This window comes from Nicotiana attenuata, unplaced genomic scaffold (genome assembly GCF_001879085.1).
Source record: "Nicotiana attenuata strain UT unplaced genomic scaffold, NIATTr2, whole genome shotgun sequence".
Taxonomy (NCBI): domain Eukaryota; kingdom Viridiplantae; phylum Streptophyta; class Magnoliopsida; order Solanales; family Solanaceae; genus Nicotiana; species Nicotiana attenuata.
The window spans coordinates 806,495-812,703 of NW_017670278.1; positions in this window are offsets into that span (position 1 = coordinate 806,495).

A 6,209-nucleotide genomic window follows, 5' to 3' on the forward strand; every position below is an offset into this window, starting at 1 on the left:
CAATCTCCTCACCCCACACTTAAAATTGTGCAATGCACACTATATCTAATAAGAGGGTAAAAGAAACTCCATGTAGGCCGAAGGCCGAAGCACTAGCAGCTAATGGGGTACTCTGACTTCTCCCAGGCCTGGTCCTTCATGCGGATGCATCACACTTAGTTCCAACCATCTGGTTTGCTGTTGCATCCTTCCAATAACTGCTTTCCATGCTCCTAGAAAATAAAAGATCGACACTACAAAAATAATACGATTAAAAAAAAACAAAAAAAAAACAAAATAAAAGAAAGCAGTATAGTTGGGTTGGCTCCCAACAAGCGATTGATTTAATGTTGCGGCACGACATGAATCACTTTCTGCCTCCACTTCGAACTTATGAATTGGACCCCAAGTTTTGATTCTGCTCTATGATCATGCTCCTAGGGTGATACAAATTGTTGCGAGCCAAAAATTAAATGATACTTTATGAAATTTTTGGCTTTCAACCAAGGAATGTCACTTTGCCTAGACGGCCTTAGAAATTTCAAAATATAGGGCTCATCTACCTCTTCCTTTGACTCTTGCATTGGCTCATACGGCTCAGTTTCCATTTCACCATCTTAACATAATGTAGAGAAGTGTTTGGAATGAGGTCCAACGTGCTCAAATACATGAACTTCAAGATTTTCAACCTCCTCAACACCAATCACACTAGAGTCAACTAAATTTGTATCTTTAACGTCCCTAGTTGACTCTAGTATTACTTCTTCAACATCGGTATCCTAAAATTCTAGTTGGTTAGAGTGTTGGGGTTCTACTTTGGACCCCTCCATTAGCACCTCAATTTCCATCTCTAATGCACACTGCTCCTGGCTACAATCCATAGCATATTGAGCATTCAAAGCTTCAACTAGTTGACTCACTTGAGCCTCCAAGTTGCGAATCTTTGCATCTTGCCTTTGTACCCGCAGTTGTATCTCATCATATTGTTCCACAAGGCACTTTAGCATATCCTCGATGTTTTTCAGGTCATCATCCCTGAGTTCTTTGTTCCTATTAACTTCACAAGAAAAAGAAGAACCATCAATGTAAGGGGTTGGGGGAAGATAAGAAATATAAACACAACCATGAAAGTGACCATCTTGACCACCACACATATCGCATACATTCCACACATAAGATTGAGTTGGTGCACATAACTCGCTCTCGGGAATATTTGATAATTTTGCCATGGGTGGTTTTCTTCACAATATGCATAAGGAGAATTAAAAGTAGAATTACCAACATCAAAACTCTCATAATTCGAAGATGCCATATTTTTTTAAAAATCAATAAGTAAAAGAAAAAATAAAAATAAAAATAAAAATCAAATACAAAAAATAAAAATAAAAATTGAAACTTGAAACCTAGCAATATGTACACCTACATCTACACCGTTAGTTCCCCGGTAACGATGCCACTAAGAAATACAAGTCCAAATAATTTTCTAATTATAAAAATTATAATATTTATGTTTATCTAATAACTAACAAATACTAGAAAGCAGTAAAACTATCAATTAACAAGGATAAGGATTGGAGACAAGATTAAGGAGGTCTAGAGTTATGATTTCCCCTAGTGTCAGAATCCTTTCCGCTACGTTTTCTATAAATTTGCCTTAGTCTTCTCTACCGATCATGAGCGCTCTGAGTGTTGTAATTCTCTACCGAGTAACTACCACAATTTACTAGACATATTCTCCCTAATCCCACCTTTAAACGCTCCGTATTGATCCTTCATATACGTTAGGAGTAATGTTGTTCAACAACTACCTAAATATGCACTCTCTCCCGAGAAATACACACTAAATAAGCACAGTCGATTGAGAGCTCTTCAACCAATCACAATAATAACGTAGTTAAACAAATAGAGAAAATACTACAGCAAATCTATATTAAAGTGACAGGAAAATGATCCTCCAATAGGTTCCATAAAAACACTAGATAAGAAATTAGATCTTCATAATAGTATATGTAAGTACATTACTAGAATTCATTTGTAATAAAGGAAATAGGAAGAAGGAAGTGAAAAACTCGTAGAAGAATTCTTCGCCTTGCTCCTAGTATGTTCTTTCCTCCTTAGGTCGAATCCCCGGCCTCCACGGCTGCTCCGTGCTCTCCCTAGGTATAAAGTGTGTCAAAAGTGTATCAAAAGTCTGTCCCCCTCCTCAAAATAGCATTTTTACATGTATTTATACCAAGTGGGGTCGGGCCCAGATGAAACTCTTTCCCTGCGCGAAATAGGACTCTGGCTCTGTAACATTTGCACAAGCGTGCTGCATAGGATGACGCGCCACGCGGTGAGCTTGTGGTGAAGTTCAAAGAGCTGCTTCTGACATGCTGCAGGAATTTTCCACAGGCGTGGCGCACCCGCGCCGCTCTACGCGACGCGATATTGGGATTTCGTGAAAATACAAAACACAAAATTTATAACCCTTTCAAATAGCGTTCCAATGATATATTGTGGAGCTGAAACAGAGTTCTGAGCAAAAGTTTATGTGCATTTTAATTGTAACGACCCGATCGGTCGTTTTGAGCTCTAGCGCATCGTCCAGCAGTAAGAGGCCATGAGCAGCTTCATTTCAGGTATTATGACTTGTGCGCGCGGTCAGAATCGAATTTCGGGAAGTTCAGAGTTGATTTGGAAAGAGAATTCTCATTTCGGAAGCTTAAAGTTGAAAGAATTAACTAAGATTGGATTTTTAAGTAAACTACCTCGGAATCGGGATTTGAAGGTTCCAACAGGTTCGTATGATGATTTCGGACTTGGGCGTATGCCCGGATCGGGTTTTGGATGACCGGGGAGTGTTTTGGCGCCCATTGTGGAAGTTAGCATTTTGGAAGAAATTTCATAAGTTTGGCTTGAAGTGCATTTCAGTGTTATCGATGTCCGTTTGGGATTCCGAGTCTGGGAGCAGCTCTGTATGGTGATTCTGGAGTTGGGAGCGCGACCGGAAGTGAATTCGGAGGTCCGAAGGTCATTTTGGAGTTATTTGGCTAAAGATAGAAATCTGAAGGTTTTTGAGAAGTTTGACCGAGAGATTGACTTTTTGATATTGGGGTCGGATTCCAATTCCGAAAGTTGGAGTAGGTCCGTAATGTCGAATATGACTTGTGTGCAAAATTTGAGGTCAATCGGACGTGATTTGATAGGTTTAAACATCGGAAGTAGAAGTTGGAAAGTTCAAAGTTCATAACGCTTGAATCGGAGTGAAATTCGTGGTTTTAGCGTTGTTTGATGTGATTTGAGGCCTCGAGCAAGTCCGTAGCGTGTTTTGGGATTGGTTGGTAGGTTTGGTTGAGGTCCAGGGGGCCCCGGGTGGATTCCGGGTGGTTAACGGATCGAATTTGGAGTTGAAGAAAAGCTGAGGCAGCTGATATCTGGTATTTCCGCACCTGCGAAGATTTGGCCGCAGGTGCGGAGCCGCAGAAGCGGCCAGGAAGACCACAGATGCGGATTTTGGTAAGGGGAGCTAGGACCGCAGATGCGGTCAGGGAGCCGCAGATGCGGGACCGCACTTGCAAAAAAAGAAGCGCAGAAGCGGAAGCTGGGCGGCTGGGAAGGAGCCGCAGAAGCAGCGTTTTAACCGCATAAGCGGAAATAATTCAGCAGAAGCGGAAATGACTGGAGTAGTGAGGTCTTTAAAATTCGGGGTTGAGTTTATTTCAACCCCATTTTTCTTCCATTTGAGTCGATGGGGAGCAGTTTTGAGGTGCCATTTTCGTCACTTGTCATGAGGTAAGTAATTTATGCTAGCTTTGAGTTAAATATAAGGTTTATACATTGATTTGGGCATGAAAACTTTAGAAAAATCTTGGGGTTTGAGGGAAGACCTAGAAAATTAGTGTTCTTGAATTTTGATCACGATTTTGAGTATGGAAATAAGAGAAAATCATATATTTGAGTTTGTGAGTTCATGGGTAAACTTTATCTTCGAGAAATTTCGGATTTCCGGGCACGTGGGCCCAAGGGCATTTTTGTCAATTTTTCGTTCGGGGTTAGGAATTGTTGCAAATTGGGTTGTAAAGTTTAATTAAGCATATATTAATGGATTTGTATAATCATGGGCTAGTTTTGGAGCATTGTGCGTTGGTGCGAATCTTCAGAGGAATGTAAAATGCCGGTTATGAGTCTTCGGAGCAAGGTGAGTCTCCTTTCTAACCTTGTAAGAGGGAAATGTCCCCATAGGTGTAATAATTCATTATGTGCTCCTAATTGTGGGGGCTACGTATGCACGAGGTGACGAGAGTCCGTGCGTAGCTTCTATTATGCTATTGTCCGGGTAGTTGGGACCCATAAACATGTTATACTTTGATTATTTATGAACCCACTGGTAGCTCGAATTGCTTAAATCACCTTGGATTAGTAAATAAATATAAAAGGAGATTAAACCTCATTTTCCTGAATTGTTAAAAGAGAAATTATTTTAATAGGATAAATATCCCCGATAAGTTTCTAATTGACTGATTGAGCATGTATCTCTATGTTTACCTGCGTCGCATGCATGATTTGCGAGCAGGGTATGTGTTTATTTATGGAACGGGCCGAACGCCTCGGCAGATTAAATAGATGCATCTATGGTTCGGGCCATTCGACCCTCGGCTGTGCACAGTTTACTTTCCTGTTGGATCGGTCCGTCGCCTCGGTGTGATTTGCGCATGTTATTTGTCGCTTGAGGATTTTTAAACGTGAAATTTACCCTTCGTGGCTTGATATAAACTGATAAGATAATAAAGAATAAACCTTGGAAGCCCTTGATTATTTGTTGAAGGTGTTTACCTGCTTTCTGGCTTCGCGAATTAAAACTACTATATAAATCCATGATTTTACTCGCATTTCTAGAATGTTGTTAATTGACCTCTAGTGAGTGTCGAAGTTGGCAATCTCGTCTCTACTTCTTCGGTTAGCCGGGATACTCATTGAGTACACGTTGATTACGTACTCATACTACACTTCTGTGCATTTTTGTTGCACAGGTATATATACCTCTAGCGGCCTACTGGGTGTAGCAGCGCGGATGATTCTGTGACTAGGTGAGCTGCATTGTTCGAGGAGACCCGCAACTAGTGTAGTTCCTTTTAGCATTTTTATATTTATTCCCTGTCCACTGTATTTCGGATAGATGTTGTATTTTATTTTCCTTATCAATAGATGCCCATGCACTTGTGACACCGGGTTCTGGGATGGTGTTTGAAAGATGTGTACTAATAGTTATTACTTAATTTGAATTGAAGTAGAGATTGTTTTAATTATGAAAAAATGGAAGGAAAAATCCTAGATTTTCAACGGTATTAAAAGAGAATTTAATTGATAATTTAGTTGGCTTGCCTGACAGAGGTGTCCGGCGCCACCACGAACCTTAGTGGATTTTGGGTCGTGACAACATGGTATCAGAGCACTAGGTTCCTAGGGTGTCACGAGTCATGAGCAAGTCTAGTAGAGTCTCGCGGATCGGTACGGATACGTCTGTACTTATCCTCGGGAGGCTGCAGGGCTGTTAGGAGTACTTCCCTTCTTGATTCCTTATCGTGCGATTTGACTTCATGTGAGGCTTATGCCTTTGTTTCTTTCTTACTCAATCTTATGCGACGCAAGCGCTTGATTTAAATCAAAAATTGAATAACCGTAATGGTACTACAGATGTGATACAGGATGTTTCTCCTGGTATAGCTAATCAGATTATTGTCGTCGCCTTATGGAAGAATATTTTATTGTTTCGGCCCCGTAGCGGTATTTTCGAGGGCTTTGAGGCTAGGCACAAGTTGCCGCAATACTTATGAATGACTATTCTGCAGTAGTAATATGATGGTAGGGTGTTGCCCACGTGTCAGGGCAGTGAATGATTTCAAGGGAGGTTTACTCAGTGCATAATCAAGAGATTTGATATTTTATTCCCGGCAGGGGGAAAGGCAATCGAACTAAGAGGGTCAGATGTGGACTGGTGGAAGTAGTGAGACTCGGTAATTGCAAGCGTGGTGGAATTTTTCTTCTATATTGGGGTGCTGTCGTCCTAATTGGACGTATTAAGTTTGTCGGTGTTATGATCTTCTATAATTCGCCTTTGAGGCAAGGTATTGTGAAATAGTATCGGAGATACAACTATTAGATATCGCATGATGCGGTGGCTCAGGATTGAATCAGTACTTCTAATGTTGACGGTTCGAGAAAGATGACCTTCGAAGAAGTTTGGAGTT